The following is a 24,607-nucleotide window of genomic DNA, read 5'->3' as shown; positions in this document are numbered from 1 at the left end:
TCACAGAAGGAAGCATGAATGGAGCAATGTACTGTGACATACAGTATTAGAGGAGAATTTAATGTCACCGGCCAAGAAACTGAATCTGGGGAAAAGATGGACTTAAGAGAATTATCACCCCAAAGGTACAAGCAAATTAACTCAAGATTGGTTTCTAAAAGAGAAGGTGAAGGTGATTGTGATTGCATGGCCTATCCAATCTCCTGACTTGAATCCTATTGAAAATTTATGGAGGATTCTGAAATTCCGAGTCAGCATAGGGACCCTCACAACCTTGGGGAGTTGTGGATGGCTTGTCTACAGGAATGGGCCAAAATGGAACCACAATACTTCTTACAACAGACCTCTTATAGCTGGAACTGCTAGTGATAGCTTTGCAACGTAGTGCCAATATTATTAATTTGTTGTTTCTGAATGTTTTAGTTTTTTTAAACAAATATATGTGCTTATTAACACACTATTTTGTTCATTTTTATAAGTAAAAAGTCAAAAGAAATTGTGTGTAAATTATACAAACAGGCATACTCTGTCTGTTACAAGTCTGTTAAATATCAAAATTAATATTGTATTTTTGCTCAATTGTTTAACCATAATCCTGCCGTATTGTATGGCAGAGTATGCAGTCCTCAGAACAGCTGTATCGATTGGACTGTACGGTCAGAAAGATCGGCTGCTCTGCTCTCTGCATATTTTGCCATTAGACTTCCCCTGGGGCTTTGGCTTATGAAGACAAACAGCATGATAGATGTGTTCCTCAGAGGGCTTTTCCTGTCCACAGAGCTGCTATGGAGGCACTTGATAATAGTAGAGGGCTTCTCTGAACCGCAGACTAACAGGAGGGTTTTCTTCAGGAACTCTGAGAATTTTAGCTCTCCAACCCTAGGGCTTAAGAAAGCATTTAAATAAACTGGACACAGGGCAGGTCACAGGAAGCATCAGGCTGAGTTCAGGCAGCCTTCTAGCCTTAAAAACAATCCTCCTGAGAGCAGGACAAGAATAGAAGCAGGAATGTGCCTCAGCAGTCCCAGCAGTATAAGGGGAATGTGGACCCTGACACATGTTAGTCCCAAAATTTGGAGCTTGATCATTCGTGAGATGGGGCTCATTTAAAGATGAATTGTCCCACGGAAGGCTACAGTTCATGAGGCATGACCTCAGAGCTCCATTCTCTCTTTTTAAAGAAGGAAGATTAAAGCTGATGGATTAAAACATACAGGATTTTAACTCTAATCCACAGAACGTCAATATAGCATCTGCTTATAGACTACATCAAATAAAACGCTACAGCTAAAACAGCCTCACACTTTTGCTTTCCTGTCAGTTTACTGTACAAACACTCTTAGTAAACATTTGCTATGTGGTAGAATGGAGGACAATAACAGAGTATTTATCCTTGGACTACCACCTGCTCAGCACGAAAACATGTTTCTAGGTCGATATGGGATTATAAAACTATTGTCTTGGTGGTAGAAAGAATCTGGTCCCAAACGAGTCAATTTTCAGTTCCCAAACAGGAACTATATTTTACCGAAGCACTGGGAAAGGATAAATGGATAAACAGCTTTGGTGAAATCGAGAACCACATCTTCCCTTTTTGTCTTCTGTGCTGCCATGTGGGTCTTTTGTGCAGTTGCAGTTCTGTTAATGCGTTTTTAATTGATGTATGCAAAAACACTTCTGCTTTCACACAGAGTCATTGTCAATCCATTTCTGAAAGGCCATGGTTAATGCATCATACATTCACTGTTTATCTGGACAATTAGACAGACGTGAAAAGGACACAATGTGAAACGTGTTTTGATGAAAATCATCATAAATGTGAATATTCTGCAATTAAACAACTGGACAGGGCAGGATAGGACACGGCAGGACAGGACAAGACAAGAAAGGGAAGGAAAGAACAAGACAGGACAGGAGAGGACAGGACAGGGAAAGAAAGGAAAAGAAAGGAAAAGAAAAGAAAGGAAAGGGACTTTTCACTTCAACATAAATATATAGAGCATTCAAATGGTCATTACTTGTAGAAGTCATTTTAAAATTCGTTGTGTCGCACATGCTAAATAAACACCAGTAAATTCTACACGGAACTAAATAGGAAGAAACATAATCACAACCAGGTGAAGTGTGTCTGGCAGAAAATCAAAGAGTGGCAGTAAAAACCTACACCTGCAACAAGTGCTGAGGGAGTGCTTTGATGTCGGCTCCTTTAAGATGAGAGCGAGTGAGCAACAGAGAGGAAAAGCAAAGCAGCAGACCAGAGAGAGAGAGAGAGAGAGAGAGAGAGAGAGAGAGAGAGAGAGAGAGAGAGAGAGAGAGAGAGAGAGAGAGAGAGAGAGAGAGAGAGAGAGAGAGAGAGAGAGAGCTGAGCAAGACTTATTAAAGTTCCCTTGGAAACGAAAGAAGAGAGAAATAGGCAGACGTGGAAGTGCCACAGCTGCCAGCCTCGCCTCACCCAGATACTCTGCACTTCTCCACCATACAAAGAGATCACAAGTTAAAAAAAACTCCCACTGCTACCTCTTCACATCTAGAAATGTGAGTTATTTGAGTAAATTCTCGTTTGCTTCAGGCATAAAGCTGCCAATAATTCCCTGTTAGAGCAATGGTGCAGTTAAGGTCCATAATGCATACTAATTATTAGCCTACAATGCCTGAAAATGACCACTACAGTCTTTTCACACTGCTGAAAAAAACAAGAGGCAGTTCCCTTTGACCTTCAATGGCATGATGTTCACACTCAGTCCAATAAGCAGCAAAAAACTGATGTAAGAAAACCACAAAAATTTGCTAAACACCTGTGACAAGGAATCACACGCTTAGTAAGTTCTATACTATATTCTATAGCTCAAACTCTTCATTTGTATTGGGCTTCCATTCTTTTTTTCTCCCACATAACTTCAAGGGCCTGTATAATGAAAAAATGAAGTTTCCTTGTTTCCTGAAATTAAAAAGTTTGATGTAGTACATAAACATCGCTTCAAAACTTGCAATACATACACTTACTTCCCAGTTCACACCGTCCATATATGGATACTAAGCTGAAAAACTACTCAATTTGAATTTGTTTTTGAAATGCCACAAAAACCAACACATTAACATACATCCAGCTATCCAGCAGTTTAGCTCCACCCATTCACACTGAAGTTATAAGGTGTCTTTCAGCCTTAACTGTTTGTTGAGTGATGCCCAATACAGCCAATGAGGTTATTCTCATACACACACACACACACACACACACAATACACACACAATACATATATATATATATATATATATATATATATATATATATATATATATATATATATATATATATATGTGTGTAGTGGGCCTAAGAGGAAAAATAAATAAATGAAATTGCATGGAGGGATAGAAGGATAGGTGGATGAATGGATGGACAGATAGATCGATAGATAGATTTCTCCATTTCACTGCTTTCTCTTTCACTGTGTATCTGCAATGGTATTTAATGATGACCACACACGAAAGGAACTTGGCAGAGAACATGAAAGTTGCTGAGAGCAGCTCTGCAGGCTTTCACAGAACAACTCAGGGGTTAAATTAGGCCAAAACGCACTGGAGTGGAGTTGCAGCACCTGCGGTTTATGTGAACGGCAACTAGGAACTGAGACTGCACTACATTTTTACGGAAATGTAAATTATTTCTAATAACCAAGTCATTCAATCACTTAAAGCCCAGGAGCCCATTTGTTTACTCGCTCCATCTCACACGTTTAGAGATAGACAGACAGACAGACAGACTTATTAGATACACACAGGACTGACTTACAAACATCTAAAAACTAAAGGATAAAAACACAATAAAGCCCATAGATAAATAATAAATCATTTTCATAGAAGAATACTGAGTTATAAGCCTTGGAATTAAGAAATGAGTAATGGTGAAACAAGGGGTTAACTATTCTACAGACACACTGACAGTCACACAACCATCCCCTCCCTTTCTAACACTCGTGATAATTTGCTTGTTGTTGTACTGATACTGCATACTGATTTCCTCAATTATGCCAGTACATTTTCAATCCTTGCTGCTGTTTCATTCTGTTTCAATTTGCTGCATAAATGACTTCTTTACATCCCTTTAAGCAGCCTGAGTTATTGCCCTTGTTTTCCTGCAGCAACTTTACGTCAAAAGTTATTCCAGAGTATTCTATCACACAGGTAGTGACCCTAGTTTGATTACTTCATACAGTAGAGTAAGTTTGACATATATTATTTTGCCAACTGGTTTTGCTAAATGTGGAGCCTAGCCAACTAGATGTAGATATACACAAATATAGGGTATCACTTTATTTTACACATATCAGGCTTTACTGAGGTCTTGTACTTTGCTCACTAAAACCTGATATCTCTGTTATGTCTGGTCTTTTATGTGAAAAACACAAATAATTATGTGAAATTTACAAAGTTACGATACAACACACTGCAACGATTGTGTGATAAGATGTAGAAACACACCTTGTTAAGACCTTGTTAAGCAAACCATTGAGCAATAATGAATAGGTTATTATTATCATCTATACTTACACCTAAAGTCTAATAAGTCTAACTTGCGCTTGAGCATAGAACAAGCCTCAATGTATTCCCTAAAAGAAAAAGTGATACTAAATACAGCTAAAGCTATACATATAAATAGAAATATACTTACTGCAAGTGTTTTAATCATATTTCCATGGTATCACTGCTCAGAACTCCTCATAATGACACATACCCACATTTTTAGCACCCATGAAAGAAGCAGGTCTTTAACAAGCATAACATGTAATCAGTCATGAACTTCAGTTGCCAGCATTAATCATTCAGTGATTCCTATCCTTACACAAAATGAGCTGTGTGCCAAACAGAAGATGCAACTTTTTATACTTTTTATTCCTGCACAAAATTCAAGGCACTAGCACAGCTTGACAAATGCTGCTTGCTATTTTTCACATATCGGACTGCAAAGTATGTGCATGACATCAGGCTAGTGCACAACAGCACTGCATGTATGAGGTTATGAGATATCTTTGACAGTGTGGTCTGCATTGATATAGAACAGGCTGTGTAAGCATATAGGCACGGTAAGACCACAGCTGCATAATCCACATCTGTGTCCAATCACAGGCACCTTCTGAAGTGCTGGAGACAAACAAGCCCTCTGCAGAGGACACATGTCAGAGTGGCCCCCACTCACTGCACATTATTCCCCCATAATGCCAAGCTCTGTGACCACAGCTGGCAACAACGTCCCAACAGACTGTCACACAGACTGACACTAACTTCTAATATCTGCACTGAAATCACAAATAACGAATATTTATAACAATACAGGTTTTTATAAAGCAAGTGTCTCAGTTCTCGGTCTCAAATCCAGTCCGTATTAAATTCCAAAAACAACAGCTCCTGATAAGACCTCGACTGGGAAAAATTCTGTCCAAACACTATCTTCTTGCATATGAAAATGTATTATATGAAAACTACATTATGTGAAATATCTCTCTGCTGCTTCCTGTTGGCCGGAGTTGATGTACTGGCAGCTCTGAGCATGCAGTGCACTGTGAGCTTGGACTATGGGAGCAATCCCTCAAGCTGACACTGAGTGGCTCACTGAGGCCCAAACTATCCAGCTGGCACACAGTGGGCACCAATCTGCCCATCCATCACCCAACAACTCCATTACTCAGGGTCAGAATGAAGAATGTACCACCCGGGGGCCCGGCAGCACTGCGCTCCCCGCAAGCACCACTACAAAAGGCCTAGGTGGTTACTGTAATCCAATAAGGGCAAGGTTCACTCTATGGAGATAATCAATAAAATGAAGTAGAATGAACTGCAATCAGTGCAGACACACAAGCGATGGAGTTAAAGGATAATAATTTAATTATGTCTAATGTAAATCTAAATTAACCACTTTAATACACTGACAGATCACCATTAGGGAATGAAAAATGCATAACTAGCATGATATCAGTGACCACAATTATCACGTTTTCGATGAGGACATATAAAAATTCTGGACCGATGCTAATAGTTTTTATTTCAATATCTCCTGATGCCATATGTATTTATAAAATGTAGAAATTGGAACTACATTTACCTCAATTAGCATAAAAAATGTAGATTTATTTCTAATAGGTTAGTAATGCAGTAAATACATAAAAAACAAACATTTGGCACAGCAGCCTATCATCACCTAAACATTAAGCTCCTCCAAAATTCAATAAAGGCATCATCAAATATAATTTAGTGAGTGACATTAGACAAGTGATTCATAATCTCCGCTCATGTTGAGTATAAAGAGTGCATAAAACACCCAAGAACTTCTGCACTACATGTCTGGTATCATTTATAAACATGACATCCTTTTCAATATGTAGAATAAAGTAAAATAACACAACCAAGCAGTTAATGGTTTCGTTTTTCAGCCAAGTGTGTCTTGAGTTTCAGTTTCAGGTTTGGCCAAGAAATTTTCATTTCATATGCACCTAATAAACATTGAAATCTTTTCACCACAGGTGTTACATTAATCGATTTTTTTTACTGAACTTCTTGTATTTTAACCGAAACTGTGAGATTATCACCAGCACTACTGCTGTTCACTGTTCAGAATATGTAAACACGCATTGTCCTGGCACATCTTTGGAGAGACAGCTGTAGTTTGCTTCTTTTTTTGTGATGGTGCAAAAAGATGGTAATTGTACACACCTATTCAGTTATTCAGAATTATTTAGAGTTATAATGGTATTATTAACCATTGGTTTCAAAGCAATGAGTGTTATGGGGTGTTTGGCACAATGCAAATATAAGAAAACAAAATATGATAAAATATACCATGTTGATTTTTTTGTAATAAGCTCAATAAACATTCAGCACACAATGTTGATCTTTAACAGTAGGCTAGAGCTTCCAATGAATATAGATATTTTTAAATGTGTCTGCACAAAAAAAAAAATTCAATAATTGGCGCATTTGTGTGGAGTTAAATTTGTAATCTGCGAAATAAGTATATCAAGTATTTTATGAAGGCTTCAAATGTGATTTTATATACAGGATGCAGAATGAATATATACAGGAATTTTCATCCTTCCGAAAGAGCAAACAAATACCACTGAGAGATTATCTTCAACCCAGTGGGTCACTGGGACTTTTGGAAAGAACACCGAGCATCTGTTTTGATGGTCTGAGCCTTTTGCTAGTCACTCTGCTGTGGGGGTCTGACTGGGATCGAAGCCCAAAAGCACTCTCTCCAGAACCTTCTGCATCGATTATTTCTGCTTATTGCTACCAAAGTGGCTGAAACAACTTGGTTGTAATGTAACTCTCATGAGAGAGAGAGAGAGAGAGAGAGAGAGAGAGAGAGAGAGAGAGAGAGAGAGAGAGAGAGAGAAAGAGAGAGAGAGAGAGAGAGAGAGAGAGAGAGAGAGAGAGAGAGAGAGAGAGAAAGAGAGAGAGAGAAAGAGAGAGAGAGAAAGAGAGAGAGAGAAAGAGAGAGAAAGAGAGAGAGAGAGAGAGAGAGAGAGAGAGAGAGAGAGAGAGAGAGAGAGAGAGAGAGAGAAAGAGAGAGAGAGAGAGAGAGAGAGAGAGAGAGAAAGAGAGAGAGAGAGAGAGAGAGAGAGAGAGAGAGAGAGAGAGAGAGAGAGAGAGAGAGAGAGAGAGAGAGAGAGAGAGAGAGAGAGAGAAATCTGAAGCCTAACACCAGGAGTGCCCAGTTGTGGTCCTGAAGATGTATCACCCTGGAGAGTTCAGATTCATTACTCTTGGCTTTAACATTCAGATCCTCTCTGAAGGCCTTCGTTATCTAGTTCACTTGTGTTAGATTAGGGGTGGAGCTAAACTCTGCATGGTAGTAGAAATAATGACCATGTTGACAGCCATGGCACGTTGAGCTCCCTGAGCTGCCATAGAAACCATGGCAAAACGGTTTGAAGGATTTGCATAGCTTCACATGTTGTTTTCCTCCCTTTTTGTCTCAAGCTTTTCCTCACAGGCATAGTTTCACAGCCTTTCGCTGTCTGGAAGGTGATGATTCAGACTGAAAACTTCTAACTCCCAAACTGCCTAACTCTCTCATCTGTATGGATGCCAGACAGAACAGGGCTCTGAGGAAAAGCCAGAGATTTACTGGGATGTGAAAGAGGAATGAAAAGGAAGGTGGAGAGAGAAAACTGCGCAAATCCATAGACTTCCTGCCCTTTGAGGTGATACTGCAGTGGTACTGCTCATTATATCCCAGGACTATAAAGCCTGAAATGAAAAATGAGCTTACACGATAGTTCCACCATAAATTTGAGGATCCATGAAGCATACATAGTCTGGAATAGCATCCAATGAAATGCCATGATCTCCTCAGGAAAGCTCTCCAAACGGGCCTCCAGCTTAAGCCCTGCTGAACTACCCAGCAGCCAAAAACAACACGCTTCACACAGCATGACATATATTTGTCTCAATGCAATTCTCGAGTGCATCACTACTTATCTCCACCAGTGTGTTCAATTACAGTAGGGATTTCCCCTATACATCCTGTCCCAGTGCTCTCTCTGGAGCCTTTTCCCACCACGTCCACTTGCCCTTGGTTGTCAATTTCCATGTCCGTACCCTGCCTGCTCCTCCTACTTCACCACCATTTGTTCTCCATCTGCTGCTGCACGTCCACAACCCCCCTGTCACATTATGCTCCAGCTCTTGCTCTCTTTCTAAATGTTTCATGTTGAACCCTCTGCCCCAACTCTCAGCTCAGGCAGGCTCTTTCCAAGCAACTACAAGCTGCACATCACTCGGAGGGCCTAAATGTCCTACCGCAAGATTCAATTTGATCTAAAATAATGATTAAAACTGGGGAAAAAAATACAATCACTGGAGGACTGATAATGCAATATAGATATGCCATTTTTGCTTTTCTAGGTTTGAAAACAGCCTGAGAGACTAAAAAGACTGCATACTTGAATGTTATTAGAACTATTACAAACATCCTAAAGTTTCAAAATCAATGTAGTTGAATTATGGCATTCGGGCTAAAGCCACATGATGTCTTTTTACACCACTCCATCACATCAGTATTTCCCACATATAAACTGTATTTTTTTGGGGGGTTCAAGTGTTTTGATGGCTGCTCAAGTATATTTTGTCCCATCTGTACAAATTCCAAAAGGAAAATATGCCATGTTATGAGTAAATATAACACACATGCAAAGCACCACTGTTATTTGTGGTCATCTCCACAACTTAAACTGAAATTTTGTAAAGTAAAAGTTCTCAACAGGTTGAATCAGATCTTGCTCAATGTTCTGCACAGCGTGTTCAACCTGGGGTACCACTTTAAAATAAGACTACCTTGGTAGGGTTTATGAAATGGTTTACAAAGCTTCATATGCACTTTATTAATCATTAATAAGCAGTTATAAAACATTCATAAAACTGGCAAAAATTAGCTGTTCTATATGATGAATTTGTGATGAAGCTGACAGATTTAATGCTGGCTGATGAAAAATACACTACAAATGAATGTGAGTGTGAGTACATGTGAGTATATGTGAGTATAAATGAATGTGAGTTCAACAGGTCACTGTTACTCTATTTATATAGGTGTTGTAAATGCTTATTAATGATTTTAAGGTCTTTGAGATCTAATAAATAAATCTAATTAATAAACTCATTTTAAACGATTAATGAACTATTCATAGGCGGAGTCTTATTTTAAAGTGGTACCTGACCTGTCAGCAGCAGCAACAAAGGGAACGCATTTGGAGGCTGGTCAGTTCAGCTGCTGCTCAGTTAAATGTCTCTGCTCTCCTGCTCACCATTCTACAGGCTTCTACGCTCCAGTGAGAGACTGAAACATTGGTCACTGCTGCTGTGTACTGATGTACCAAAACCAGCTGTGACTTTCTATCTGTACCACACACACATACACACACTCCCTTTTTTCTCACCCTCTTTCTTTCAGCTTCTCCCCCCAATTTTTCATTTCCTCCCTGAAGCAAATACTGAAATCAGCAGTTACTGGTAGACTCTTTCCTCCACCCAAGCTACATTTGCTTTTCTGCTAATGCATCTTTCTCCTCTCTGGACTCATCAAGCCATCTGGCCTCCAAACAAGATGGAGATTTAGCTTTCCAGGATGATTAAAAGTTACACATTATTCACCTCTTGGCAAACTGGCAAGGCCAGAGGATTCGAGCATGCTTCTTCTCCTGCTGTGAAACTCTAAAAACAGTATTACTTTGTCAAAGTGATTTAAGAAAGGGAAGAAGCAAGTCTCATGGGAGTCAGGTTTGCTGAGAAGCTGGTGGCTCTGTTGCAGTGTTAATTCAAATGAGGTACCCAGAGAGAAAGAGGATTCTGCAGTCTTTCGGGTCCTGCATGTCGGTTATAGTCAGACAGACAAACAGAAAACGAGAGAGAGGCCCCGCTCCATTAGGCCCCGCTGCACTCCTCAATTACATACAGCACCTTCATTTGGAAAGATTATTCTGACAGGCACTCATCAGCCAGAGAGAGCGAGAGAGAGATCTAGAACAAGAAAGAGAGGGAGAAAGAGAGAGAGACAGAAAGAGAAAGGCAGAGTGAGCAACAGAAAGAAAGAGACAGATAGAGCGAGAGAGACAGACCATGCAACAGGAAGAAAATGAGAGCGAGAGAGAGAAATGCCTTCCTCTGTCTTTTAATCACATGGCATAATCTACTTTCTCATACACTGCATCATTCCTTTACTATGAGCACTTATTACGATGGTGAGATGCCATAATAACAGAGCAGAAAACAGTGACTGTAATTATGATAATGATTACCGTGAGGGAGGGGGTGTCAGAATAATCTGCTACACAAAAGCACCATGAAATGATCTTTTTAATCGTACAAATCCTGTTGCTCCAGGATCTATGATGTTCCAAGGTACCAGAAGAATAACTAAACTGAACAACTGACAAGACATAACAATGTCTGTAATGCTTCCTCTGTGTATCTTCAACCAAAAAGGGGAAAAACTTCACCGCTGTGCTGCTTTCTTCAAGAGGCCCTCTCCAAAAGCTAGAGCCTTGTCATTCAAAGCATGTCTTTCATGGATCTCAGAGACATTGTCCACAGTATATTCACTAACTGTCTTCTTTGGCACATCACCAGCCTTGGGTTTACACAGTGTTTCCCAACACTGATGTCTTTTAAGCTGCTCTAATGTCCTGCCAGATAATGTTTGTCAACAGCCCAAGAGACAAAATACAGAAAATAATAAAATAAACAGCTTCAATGGGCCCTAACCACATCATTTCACAGAGCTGCTGCCTTTTCAGTTCTGCTTTAAGATGGAGGGGTGAAAACAGGGTGCCATGGTAATGCGATTGCCTTCCATTATGGTACCATTAGAAGAGCTAGGAGCCTTTCTGTAGTCAGATCTTTTGGCCCATTAGCCATTGTGTCTGTGGACTGTGGGTCTGTGCCCATGAAAATAAAGAACATCAATTAAAATACACATGCATATTCAAAGGTTTGTGAACACCCTTCTGATAAGTGAATTCAGCTAATTAAAATACACAAGTGTTCAACTGTGCACACAGTTTGTAGAATTTCCATTGAAAAGCACTGACCAATAGTATGAGATGCTTGGAAGCCAGCACACATGAGTCTATGGTCAGTGGAACAGCATTCTCTGGAGTGATGAAGCTCCATCTAATATCTCTGGGGAAAGCTGGAATGGTGTTTATGTTCCAGAACCTGACCTCACTAATGCTCTTGTGACCGAATACAAAGAAATCCTCATTTAGCATCCAGAGTAAAGTCTTCCCAGAGGAGTAGAGGCTGTTCCTTCTTATTAATACTCTTCATTTCAGAAAAAACACTGGATGAGCAAATGCCCTTTTGGACAAACAGTGTACCTTCTCAATGAATCATCATCATTTGCCAGCTTGATGCATAATATAGGCCTAACCACCCCCCCCCCCCCCCTTCTGGTCTCTCTCCAGTAAGAAACAAAAGCTGGACACACCCATTTATGTTAATTTATCTCACATACAGTGCTGTGAAAAGTCAGAGAGCACTCTGTCATTTAATTTACAGTCAAAGTGGCCGTTCAGTACAAGTGATTCATTCTCAGGAAAAATGTGGAAAACATTGCAGCTATAAAATATACACAAGTCTCAACAACTAATATTCATTTTTCAGTATGCAGTTTGTCCACCCTTTACCTTCATTACAGCTTCTTTTCAGAAGACTTGCTTTTTTTCCGAAGAAATCTGCCAGGATGTTTTTCCACACTTCCACAAGTTCAGCCTTAAAAGTTAGTCGCATTCTCTGCTTCTAATGATCTCATGATTCTCAAACACATTAATTGATGCTGAGATCTGGACTCTGGAGTGGTCAGTCCTGTACTGCATTTAGGAATCTCTCTTCTCTGTAACTTTTAATACTTCTGGAACATCCCATTTTTTTTTCACTTTTTTTTCTAGATGTTTTACTACCTTATGCAAAAGGATTATCTTAGATCAAATCTTCTCAGAAATATCTGAGAAATGAAGGTGTGCTTAAGGGCAATTTTGACTGGAAATGAAATAAATGAGGGTTGTTTGACGCCTTACTGTGCTGTTTTTTTAGATTTCTTTCAATAACATAGTTTTAAAGTTTTCCTTTACTTGATTCCATGTCAAGAATAATGAGTAGATCTCTCTATTGTGACAGCTCTAGATCACACACATTTTTTTTTCACTTTCAGTTCTCAGAATAGGAAGCGGCTCTTAGAACAAAGTTCAGCATGGCAATTTCTCACGCGTGTTCCCTCATGTAACAAACAACTGATTTAGACATGCTATGGTGACTTTGTCAGAGATGAGGTTCTGTTTTGCTTCGTGTTTCTGACGAGTTCTTTCTTGACCCCTTAAAAACCCAGGATTACTGCATACTAAACCTTACTATTCAGTAACTAAAGGGACTGTAATGCAAACTGGTTGAGCTATTCTTAGGTTACAGAAGTGTGTAATAAAACTTTGGGCCTGGCATTTTAAGCAGTAAACTTACAATTCTTAACAGCACCTAAACCTACGGTACTCCAACCCAGAGCCATCCGAATGGATGAAGGTGCTTGAAGGTGCTTTAGCACAAACCTCTATCAGCCAGGCAGCTCTTTGTTAGCGGCAGAGTTTTTTTTCTGGGATTTTTATTAATATGCCCTCTCTAGATAACAAGCCCCATTTCCTAAAGACCTATGAGGAACAGGAAGAGGGAGGGAGGGACGGCCTAATTGTGAAAAAGTGCATTCTGTGTGGAGCATGCTGAGAAGTTACTACAAAAAAAATATCAGACAAGCTCTCTCTCTCTCTCTGTCTGTCTTTCTCTCGCTCTCCACCCATCTAAGACCTTGTCCACCAGAGATCACAGTGATTGGGAAGTTCCAGCACAGGCCTCAGGAAAGAGAAGCTGAAAGCTTTATGCGTGTGGCCCACCCTGCGCTCCAGATCGATGAGCGTCACTTTCCCGGTCATCGCATTTCTCATCTGATCGCACTCATTCATACCTCAGCTGGTTCAGCGCATCAGAAACCTGACCTCATGTGTCTGTTTGACAACACACATATTGTCTGGCTCTGTGACCATTATGCTGCTGACTAGTAAGTAAATAAATAAACCCTCCTCTTCGCTTCCTCTGTAAAAAGCACAGAACAGAAAGACATTTGTATGGCACAGTCATGTGCCATAGCTGCAGGGGAAGAGTTGAGGAGGACGAGCGTTGACATTCTGCGTGCACATGACCGCAACACCTGACGCTGCATTCAAAACACAAAGTGAATGGGCGAAGAACAAAATGACACAACCTTTATCTACAACATCGACAATGTACCCAAACTGCAAAGATCCAGCTATGTAGATATACAGTATCACAATATGAGGGTATCAGACAGCAGTTAAATATGCATTAATAAAGATAATGAACACGTATTTCCTGAGTACTGGTACTCCACGCCAAAAGAACAGCTTATTTTTATTGGACTGTATTGTTTTGTTCTGTTTTTTGCATTAAAGGACATGTATTATGTGTTTAATTTCTATACATTTTAAAACGTTTATTTCATAATAGTCTGAAACACCCAGCAATGGACAAACTGCAATTAACTAAGCTTTTGTTATCTGTCAATTAGGGGTGTAAGATGCCCTGTGACACTGTAATATTGTTATGCAAAGCTGTGACCATGTGTGTTTCAAAGCTCTGACAATACATTGTGAATTTATTACGCTATCCTATGCTATTGCTGTGTTGGAATATCAAAGTTTGTAAACGTTGGCACCAATCAACACCTCAATTCAGCAGGCTTCCCACCTCCTTAGTGTCATTAGTAAGCTGTGCAACAATATGATTACAGTCATATTTTTTCCATACAAGTCAGTATGAAAATGACATTTAATTATTTTTCATATGGGTGTTCATTCATGTGCAATAGCCAATAAAAATCATCAAATTAATTAAAAGATGAGAGAATATAATCACATAATGGACCTCAAACCTGGCTGGTTGAACTGGAAGGTGGATATTGATGCCATTATAGATGTCAAACTCAGCTTTATACTCCTTCATAATTTCAAACAAAGTGCTTTGTTGCATTCACTTCACTCCTGCATCTCTAGAATAGCTAGCTGCTAGCTAGCTACCATTAAATTATCAAGTTTTATCTGTGATGGTAAAGCACAGTGACAAAGGGAAAAAAACGACAGCTTTTTTCTTTAGGCAAAATGGGCCAAATAAGAGATTGAACTGACTCTGAAAAGTCAAGAATGACCAAAAGTCTCTCAGAGGGATGCAGAACTCTTGAAATTGCTAAGATATTGGGGCGTGATCACAGAAGCATCAAACGTTTTGTTGCAAATAGTCAACAGGGACACAAGAAACGTGTTCAGGAAAAAAAAGACGCAAAATAACTGCCAAGGATTTGAGAAGAATCAAGCGTGAAGCTACCAGGAACCCATTATCTTCCAGTTCTGTCATATTCCAGAACTGCAACCTACCCTGGAGTACCAAGTACAAGATGTTCAGTGCTCAGACACATGGCCAAGGTAAGGAAGGCTGAAACCCGACCACCACTGAACAAGACACATAAGCTGAAGCATCTAGACTGGTCCAAGAAATATCTGAAGACAGATTTTTTCCAAGGTTTTATGGACTGATGAAATGAGAGTGACTCTTGATGGACCAGATGGATGAGCCCGTGGCTGGATAATGTGCACAGATCTCCACTTCGAGTCAGATGCCAGCAAGGTGGAGGTGGGGTACTGGTATATGCTGGTATTATTAAAGATGAGCTGGCTGGACCTTTTCGGGTTGATGATAGGATCAAAGTCAACTCCCAAGCCTACTGCCAGTTTTTAGAAGACACTTTCTTTAAGCAGTGGTCCAGGAAGAATCTGCATCTTTCAAAAAGACGATGATTTTTATGCAGGACGATGCTCCATCACATGCATCCAAGTACTCCTCTGCATGGCTCGCCAGTAAAGGCATTAAAGATGAAAAACTTATGACGTGGCCCCCTTCCTCTCCTGACCTGAACCCAACTGAGAACCAGTGGGCAGTTCTTAAACGGGAGATTTACAGTAAAGAAAAACAGGACACCTCTCTGAACAGGGTCTGGGAGGCTGTGGCTGCTGCTGCACAAAAAGTTGATCGTCAACACATCAAGAAACTGACAGACTCCATGAATGGAAGGCTTATCACTGTTATTGAAGGGGGGCTATATTGGTCACAATTTTTTTTTTTTTATTTCTCAGAAATGGTCATTGGAAAGCTTTGAGTTGTTTGTTTATAATTCTCACTTGAACAGATGAAAATAAAAAAAGTGAGATGAGAAAATGTTTTTCATTTAACTGCGTAATAATTCTACACAATAATAGTTGCCCAATAATTGTGCACATATAGATATTCTCCTAAGAAAGGCAAAACCTCACTTTTGAGGTTTATTCATATTTTGGATTAACGGAGAGCACTGTAGTTGGTGATTAATAAAAATAATCCTCAAAAATAAGACTTGCTTAATAATTGTGCACACAGTGTACTAACTGAAAAATTGGATGACTTTGATAGTAAATGTTTAGGGCCAACCAGTAAGACTTCGATTTTATCAGTGTTTAGCACGAGAAAGTTAGTAGCTTCCAACTGACAACAGACACAGCTTGAGTGAAAATAAACAAACACTACTCACCGCTGCCTTCTAAAGGTGTTACGCTGAGTTAGAACAGTTTTGTATGGACGATAGATGTGTATATATATATATATATATATATATATATATATATATATATATATATATATATATATATATATATATATATATATTTATATATGTGTGTGTGTGTGTGTGTGTGTGTAAACCAGCACTGTTTCAATACAGTATCACAGTTTCAATACACTATATTTGATGTAGCATGGTCACAGATTGGCCTTCATTATTTTGACTATAGTTGTTCATGTCCATTGGATCATGTGAGCAGCCTGATTCATCAAGCACCCACAGAGCATTCATGAGCAGACAAGACGCTCATAGCACAAAAAACAGTGATTTATTATAGAGCTAATTTACATACGGCAGCTTTTCACAATCCCAGTATTGCAAAGGCCAATATGGTGACAATGGTTAACAATATATTGTGCAAACCCTAATCCACTTTCATCAACAGCCTGCTAAAACACAGAGTAATGGCATGAGGACCAGAGGCTCCTGCTACAGGCTGCTGTTCTAGACTTTCAGTGCAGCACTGAGGACAAATGTATCACACAACCAAGCAGAAACAGAGCTGGCCAGCATGCTGCATCATCTAATACAAACGGGGCTATGCCTGTGGGAGATCTTTCCACATGGACAGAACGTCTGGGGACTGGAACCTCTGGTGGCCCTCCAGCTGTCCTGCTTTAACACAGAATCCGCAGAGCGCACCTTCAGCTGTCCACTATTTCACCAAAATCCTAACATTGGAGAGGTTGGACACAGTTCTGTGATGCTCCAGTGATAATAACCAAAACTATTTTATTTTTTATATTTTAAATATAATGACAAAATAATGATAAAAAGATGACAATAAAAAGAAAACCAAATGTTTACTCGGTCCATCAGTACATTTATCTTAACTGTTTCAACACATTTATTTTTCAGTTTTATCATCCACATAACTATGACCTTCAGATAAAAAGATATTAATGAAAGACAACTTCAGTTATATTACTGGCATAAGATGATGACACACAGCAGTCACACCCAAAGCGGAGCAGTCAGTAATCCTTCTAAATGATTGCCTATGGCTTTGTAATGCTACGGTTACAATCGTGAGCGTATGGTGTGTTACTGTAAAAGGTCAGTCATGCCCCTCCGCCATGAGACAGGGTAATGAAACACAGCACGAGAGCTCTATGTGTCAAGAGATATATTCCCCCCGTCAGGGAGGTCTCTGATTTAAGAAATGAACTCCCCCCAGGGGAAACCCCTAAATTCCCTGCATGGCTCTGCCAATTTGCTTTAATTACCTTTGCAGTGTTTACTTGAAAAAGCCAGCGGCATCCCTACACCGTGGAATTTCTATTTGCACTGTGCAAACTGAGTGTAGCCAACAAAATAACAGCCAAGAGTCAGACGCCCCTGTTGTCCTGAAAAATTGCTATGGGCCCTTTGCTTGATAACAGAGTGTGCAGCATCGGGCAAGATCAGACCTGCTGTATTTCTGGACGAGCGTGTAACACTGTCAGCGCTACATATAACAGGTAGTGGCTGTGAATCATCATTACACTGCTGCTTCCGAGACCTGAAAGGAATGGCATTTTACATGAGGATTCGGTCAAACAAATCTAATGACTCAAGCTTTTGCTCTCTCCACCTGTTTTTCGAGGATGACTATGTGGTGGTTTTCTAACATTCTTTCCCATAATCTCACTCTCCTGTGTGAAAATAAATACATTGCTTGAATAGTTTCACAAGTGCATCATGGAATAAATCTGGCACAAACTGAGACAAGTAGACTGGAGATATTTACCAAAGTAAACTTCACTGTCACACCAAAGCAGACTGCTTTGAGTCATTCCTCAGTGAGGACTCCTACAAGACACTCTCTGACTATGATACACTCCACAACATATAAAACTACAAACCTACTCAATAAGATTCCTCAATGCAGATCTCTATGAGACAGTTATCAACGTAGGCTACTGTGAGACACTCCTCACTGTAAAAACCTACTAAGCGTTTACCAAAGTGAACCTGTGTGAGGCATTAAGCAAAGCAAGACTAGATTTCTACAAGATATTTACCAAAATACACACCTCTGAGACGTTCACAAAATCAGACTCCTACGAGACATCCTTTAATATAAACTTCTACGAGACACTATGAGACAAACCTACAAAAGCCTTTACCAAAACAGACTTCAATAAGATTCCTCACTGTAGATTTCTACTGGACATTTGTCACCGTCTATAGACTTCTATGAGAAATTTACCAAACATTTATCAAAGCAGACGTCTATGTTGTGCTGTAGTATATTCAAGTTGTTTCTATTGTCTCAGACTTCACAGTATTTTTACTCTGACTTGTCTTGGACACTGGCATTGACCTCGCTAAATGTAGTCTATGGTCTCAACAAAGATCACCTAGCATTAAATGACTGGATTAACCAATCTGAAATGATCAAGTATTTTGGACTGGAAGCAGCTGACAAGCAGACTGCTCATGGTTTGATCTTGAAAAGGACTCTTGATCTTGACTCAGTCGTGCACTCATTTGCACTTGGTCTTGACTTGTCTTGGACCCAACAAAGGTGGTGTTGACTACAGCCCTGTTGATGAGACATTTACCAAATTAGGCTTTTATGAGACATTTATCACAGTACACTTCTGTGAGAAATTTGTCAACATAGTTTCCTATGAAACATTTACAAAATACTCATGAAATGCAGACGCAGGCATTTACCAAAGAAGATGAGCTCTACAGCAGCAGCCAAGTAAACTGCATGCATCAGACTTAAGCTGAGGAATGTGTCCTTCCACCTGAACCTGAATTCAAATCCTGATGATGCTACAGCCATCTGTGGTCAGGAGTCTAAAAGAGCTCAACTGACCCTGCTGCCCTCTGAGTGGGCAGAATGGCTTAGTTCCTTTCACCTGCATTTATACAAAAGTTGATGATCTAGACATTAAATTGCCAGTAATATTGTATGGATATTTCTGGATAGAAATAGATATACCATTTTCTTCTGATCAAGTTGTAGCCAGTCTGTAAATTTGCAATTTATAAATGTTACGTTTATCAGTCAATTTCTCAAGTAAAATTAAAGTTCATTAGGCTGCTGGGTTTTCTCAGATGGTTTGCAGAAATTCATCTGCCTACTTGTCTTTATTTAGCTGTGAAAAGTGAAATATGTTATTGTGCATTACCTACAACATGTTACAAAACTTAAGCAACTTCGCCGCTTAATCATCAGCAACTTCATGCCCAATCTCTTGGATTTTTGAGGACACTACATACAAATAGCATGCAGTTCTCAATGTGGTTTCACTGGCAGATCACATTTGGAATTGCTGTAAGAGTAAACTGGCACAGAGAAGCATTTGAATGATCTAGGATTTAAGATATAAGCTTTACAGTACTTATGTGATTGTAGCTTGCTTACTGTTGGGTTACAGAATGTGTAGCATTTTGAACTTGGAGTCTACATTCAGTAACTTCTTTCAGCAAACTGCTGAGGAGAAATTTGGTTTCATTCCTACTTCCTCATAAAAACTGCATGCATTCAAAAACATTTAACATAAATACTGCATTTCTATGAAATGAAACTCAAGTTATGATGCTACCATTCTCTCTCCAGCATTTCCTATGGCTTTTAATGCTGACATTGTTGCGTTCTTATCATACAGGCCTTGAATTTACAAGGTAAATTCCCCAATTCAAATTAGTTTGCTTTGCTTCCACCACTATTTGGCATATTGTTTTCCACATCTGTGTAGGTGTCTATAAATTATTATCGCTCTGTACTAAGAGCAGCCAAAAATAGGAACTTCTATGTGACATATTTGCATCAAGAGGTTTCTTGAAGAGAGGACACCGCAAATGACATTTGAATAGTGCACAGCGTCCTCTAGATTGGCCTTTACTTTAAATTATCAGCACACTATGGCATTTAGAAGCTGGAGAATGAGTACTATTCCAATTTTCAGAGCAAATGAAAAATCAATCCAGCAAGGGTCAATAACTTTGAGAGGATTTTAAAGTGCACCACCAATGGCATAATCAATGCTTCATCTAATGAACATCATTAAGCATCTCTCACTGGAAGCAGGTCTCATCTGTTCCATTTTGTCTATTTTTGCATGTCCAACTGTCCTACTGAGATAATCTGTCAGAGGTGCATACACAGTGTATTTAGAAACCTTAGGCCCCCACTGTAGAGATCCACGAAGAGTAGCTTATACGGTCACTAAATGCATCAGAAGGTCCAGTTGAGGTGTGTCGGAGGTATTTTCACTTATTGTATTAAACTATACCTAGTTCATAAATAAATAAATAAATAAATATATGTTCTAATTGTTTTAGAAATGCATGTTCAACCCATCTGCTGCTATGCAGATAGTGTAAATGAAGAAGAACAGTGCTTCCGATAGCTCTGAATACTTCCTCTTCGCTTGGCCACTGCAGTGTCCAGGTCATTCATTGGGCTGTTGCCAAACGTTAAAACTGACCCACCTAAATAAAACCAAACAAAAAAGTGAAGACGTGGAACACACGTGGCAGAGGAAAAGGAAAAAGCCTAAATTCTTAGATTTTCGGGTTTGTTGGATTTTGCTCGTTTTTACACGCTCTTTGACATTCTCTCCAGCACCTACATATGGCCTGTAATTTTACTGAGTAATGAAATCTATGCAATTTAAAGGGCCTCCTTTTTTTTGTTTTGGACATGTAAACTCTGTTAGAGTTTAAGACATTGTCTTCTTCTTCTTTCGGCTGCTCCCTTTAGGGGTCGCCACAGCTGATCATCTGCCTCCATCTTGCCCTATCCACTGCCTCCTCTACTTTTACACCAACCATCTCCATGTCCACCTTCACTACATCCATAAACCTTCTCTGAGGTCTACCTCTTCTCCTTCTACCCAACAGCTCCATCTCCAACATTCTTTGCCCAATATATCCACTATTCCTCCTCAACACATGTCCAAACCATCTCAACCTGGCCTCTCTGGCTTTATCTCCAAACTGCTCCACCTTCACTGTCCCTCTGATCTGCTCATTTCTAATCTTCTCCATCCTTGTCACTCCCAACGAAAATCTCAGCATCTTCATCTCCGCCACCTCCAGCTCAGCCTCCAGGTAAATTAAGTTTAATAAATGAATTTTTGAATTCTTTGTCTCTGATGTCACAAAAAACTGCATATTTACATATTTGCACTATTTAGCCTTCGGCAGTCAAGCTCAATCATTAACAATGAAGTGCTTCAGGAGTGTTTCAGCCCAAACTGCTTTTTTAATGAGGCACAATACAGAGCAGCTAATCTGAACAGGGATTATTTACACATGTTGTTTACTGTGTTTTAAAGACACTGTAATTATTCATTCCAAGGGATAAAGAGAGACTGAAAAAAGGTCAGGTAAAAATGAATTATAACTGGTTTTGGTAAAAAATCCAAATTTGTTATGTGGACCTGAAGGAAAGAAAATACAAGAAAAATGTAAGATTCAGGCTCTTCAAGAGAGTTCAGCATACAGAATATCTACATTCGCCACCAATAGAGAGAAACACAATGGCCCACCTTGAGCACTAGGATGCAGTTAAATGCTAATACACAGCATGTTCATTCATGTGTTGGAGATAATACTATATTCAAGCATGAGATCTATCATTGTGTGCCAAAAAGCCCACTTTGGCAGCCTTCAGCAACCCCCTGCTGAGCACTAAGCCCAGTTTGAGAAGCACTGTTATGGAAAACACGCTCCAGCTGGAGAAACATCCAGGCACGTGAATACTATTGGGCATGAACCAAGCAGAGCGTACGACTACAACACCAGAATATATTAAAAAAAAAGCCTCAAATGCGACTCTATCTTACAAAAGTGCAATCCATCAACTTGCTCATCTCATGGTTGATGACCACAGCAGTTGTAAGAAGCTCATTAATATTTCAACCTGCAAAAGATAGAGTGCTACGAACGCAACGGCTGAACTTTTCACCAGCGGTTCTGGCCAGCTTTCAGTTTCACTCTGCAGAGGTTTAAGGATATTTGTGGGAAACCAAGGTATCTCCCTGCCCTCCACTTGACATTTAGATGTGCTGAATAAAATGTATCACTAGAGCTGTGGTAGCCCGCTCTTTCCAAGTCTTGCAGACCAATAAGTCCCTTTGGGAGTGATCTTAAAGCAGATCCAGGTTGCAGCTTTTAAAAATGTTCTACCGGAGGGACGGGTGCAGTCAATGAGTGGGCGAAACCTTCAGCACAGCAGAGCACAGAACATTAACAGAGTGCATCACTGTTCCAACCAAGGCAGTAATACCAGTCTAATAAGACTGAAGGGCAAGCCCCCAGCACATCCCTCCATGTGACCTCAATCCCACTGTTTTGTTTCTAGATGCCCTGAGAGAGGAGATGAAACCAACAGCTTTATAAGAATCCAGTGTGATTCTACTTAAACCTGCTGACTTCTTCCGATTGTGGAGGTCACTACAGCAGGCGATCATGCAGAAATCAGCTATATTTATATGTGAAATGAACATTTCAGTGGTTTGAACTTGAGACTGGAAGGCTGGTAAGTACTGTGCAAACTCTGACACTGCACATTCTTTCACGCTGCACTGTAAATATTAAAACTGCTAACTAACATCTTGTTCAGAAAAATAAGGGACACCACAAGTCAGTGATTAACATTTAACCAGAAAAGAAGATCAAAAAAATACTTAACCAGGAAATATACAAAACGAATTGATAGGAAAAATGGGTGTATGTATACACTTCACAACATATATATGGATCATATGCGTAGGTGTACAAGTAAGATATTTCATTTTACTGAGGTTTTTAAGTTGGAGCAGAGAAAATGTATCAGCAAAACTGTAGTGCCACGTTGTAAAAAAAAAAAAAAGGTCATAAAATAACAAATACAGATTTTCCTTATTCAATATTTCAATACTATCCTGCACTAAATTCAATCAAACAGGATTCACTACGCTCTCTAATTTGCAAATGTTCATTAAGCACTGACAAAATCCACGAAAAACCCTCAGAAAAACCCGTCGTGACGCAATTTGTCACTATAACGATAAAATTTCACATAGCTAATCTTTACTATTGCTTCTTATAAATATTGTATGTGTGTGTTTATATGGAAAAGAAACGGCAGAATAGCTTTTCCTGACAAACTTATGAGCTTTCATACCACCAGTTGGTACGAGGCTGAGCTTGGCTTCCTACTCGCCAGCTTCTTCTTAGAATTTCCCCGTCCCACCTTAAATGGCGCAGCAAGAAAGAGGCGCCAGAGTGTAACTGCTGCACCACTTAAGGTGGACCGGGAAAATTAGAGGAAGACGCTGGCGGAAAAGAAGCTGATTTCAGCTTCATCTGGTTGGTGTGGCTTGTAGCTACCAACTCCATCAATAACCTCGGAATCTGCCAGCATCTCCTCATCCATTAACCACTGAATAACGTCCCAAACGCACCAGAACACAGAGCCGGTCGACCCTGATACCATCATCATTCAATCAGTTTAGTGTCGGTGGGCTTCCCTCTCACTCACTACTGAATTCCAACACAGCACTGCGACTGAGAGGCTGCTGCGGCACACACAACACACACGCGGTAAGTTTTACCTCAGTTACCGCAGCACTCTGCTGTCATCACACTCACCATCGCCACCACAGATTCGCTCCACGCGAACTTTCTCAGGGATTCAGAAAGCGATGTTAAGCCCACTCACCCAAAACGACCATCCATAGACCCGCCAACAGCTCACACTGGAATAAGCTCGGCTCCGTCGTCCCGAGGAAAGTCGAAACCTACAAGAAAATAAGGGGCAACTTGCTGCGCTTTCAGTGTGAAATGACAGGAAAGCGCAAGAGCCTCTTTATGGTTCTGAAGGCTGTAGCATGCAAAGCACTGCGCTGTAGCTCCAGCACACCGGTGTAGAGGAGCAGACTGCAGCCAAGCCACTCCCCCACACCGCCTGCGATTGGGGTGGAGTGATACATCGCTGTGGTTAGCAAGTACCCGAGTGGCTCTTGGGATATGTAGTCTTTCGGAGTATACGTTCGCCGAGTGCAAAATCCTAAGTATTTAGCTTACTGTTCAACAAATTTGGCCTTCGTGGCCTTGACAGCTCCTCTGTTTTGTGATTTTTCTCCTGCAACTGATTCAGCTCACAAAGGGATTAATGATTAGTGATGTGACTCATGTTGGTCAGAGGAAGGACATCAAAGATTGTGCAGTGCAGGTAGACTGCAGGACTGGACCCTGCTGGAAAAAGACCACTAAACCTAGCAGAATTAAAGCCTGATAGTTTTGCTTTCTAATGGGAATTGTCTTAATAGTTACCTGTAGAGATCACTTGTTTCACACCTTTAGATGTTATCAAAAACCACCAAATTCCTCTAGTATCAGTCCCAGGACACCTATTAAACC

At 40.0% G+C, this 24,607-nt stretch overlaps 1 protein-coding gene across 1 annotated transcript in view; it reads right to left on the bottom strand.

Annotated features, from left to right (window-relative positions):
* Positions 1–24,128, bottom strand: part of pag1 (phosphoprotein membrane anchor with glycosphingolipid microdomains 1) — a 64,839-nt gene extending 40,711 nt beyond the window's left edge. The window contains exon 1 of the mRNA XM_017693775.2: positions 23,907–24,128. The gene's annotated coding sequence lies outside the window, so the exon portion shown is untranslated. The remainder of the gene's footprint in view (positions 1–23,906) is intronic.
* Positions 24,129–24,607: the final 479 nt, after the last annotated feature.

The sequence above is a fragment of the Pygocentrus nattereri genome, chromosome 27, assembly GCF_015220715.1.
Source record: "Pygocentrus nattereri isolate fPygNat1 chromosome 27, fPygNat1.pri, whole genome shotgun sequence".
Taxonomy (NCBI): Eukaryota; Metazoa; Chordata; class Actinopteri; order Characiformes; family Serrasalmidae; genus Pygocentrus; species Pygocentrus nattereri.
Note: the sequence above shows the minus strand (reverse complement) of the source record. Positions and strands in the feature narration are given on the sequence as shown.